The sequence below is a fragment of the Sinocyclocheilus rhinocerous genome, unplaced genomic scaffold (genome assembly GCF_001515625.1).
Source record: "Sinocyclocheilus rhinocerous isolate Xijiao unplaced genomic scaffold, SAMN03320098_v1.1 scaffold15780, whole genome shotgun sequence".
NCBI classification, from domain to species: Eukaryota; Metazoa; Chordata; class Actinopteri; order Cypriniformes; family Cyprinidae; genus Sinocyclocheilus; species Sinocyclocheilus rhinocerous.
Window position 1 is genome coordinate 1 of NW_015662135.1, and position 545 is coordinate 545.

Consider the following 545-nt stretch of genomic DNA (forward strand, 5'->3'; position numbering starts at 1 on the left):
AAAATAAAGGCATTGGTTACTCCAAAGCTGCCAAGTTCAAAGAGGTCACCCAGCTTTGAACTATGGACCTCACACTCTGCAGTCAAATGCTCTACCACTGAGCTATAGCCACATAAAATCATTAGCTCAAAAACGCACACAGGAAATTAGATCCTTCATTTTGACAATATCAAACAGCAACATCTACATCTTAACTTAAAAGCTTTGGTTACTCCAAAGCTGACAAGTACAAAGGGGGCACCCAGATTTGAACTGCGGACCTCTTGAGCTGCAGTCAAATGTTCTACCACTGAGCTATACCCCCATAAAATCAATGGCTCAAAACCGCACACAGGAAATTAGATCCTTCATTTTTACAATATCGAACAACACCAAAAACATCTTCACTTTAAAAAATGGCTTTAGTTAACCTAAAGCTGCGAAGTCCAAAGGGGGCACCCAAATTTGAACTGGGGACCTCTTGAGCTGCAGTCAAATGTTCTACCACTGAGCTATACCCCCATAAAATCGATGGCTCAAAACCGCACACAGGAAATTAGATCCTT

The 545-nt window shown here is 41.5% G+C and overlaps 2 non-coding genes across 2 annotated transcripts; both read right to left on the bottom strand.

The window, feature by feature from the left end:
- Positions 1-232: 232 nt before the first annotated feature.
- trnac-gca (transfer RNA cysteine (anticodon GCA)) lies at positions 233-304 on the bottom strand. Its single transcript has one exon. It is a non-coding gene; the product is annotated as a tRNA-Cys (tRNA).
- Positions 305-429: 125 nt separating this feature from the next.
- On the bottom strand, positions 430-501 carry trnac-gca (transfer RNA cysteine (anticodon GCA)). The gene has a single exon. It is a non-coding gene; the product is annotated as a tRNA-Cys (tRNA).
- Between the last annotated feature and the right edge of the window lie 44 nt (positions 502-545).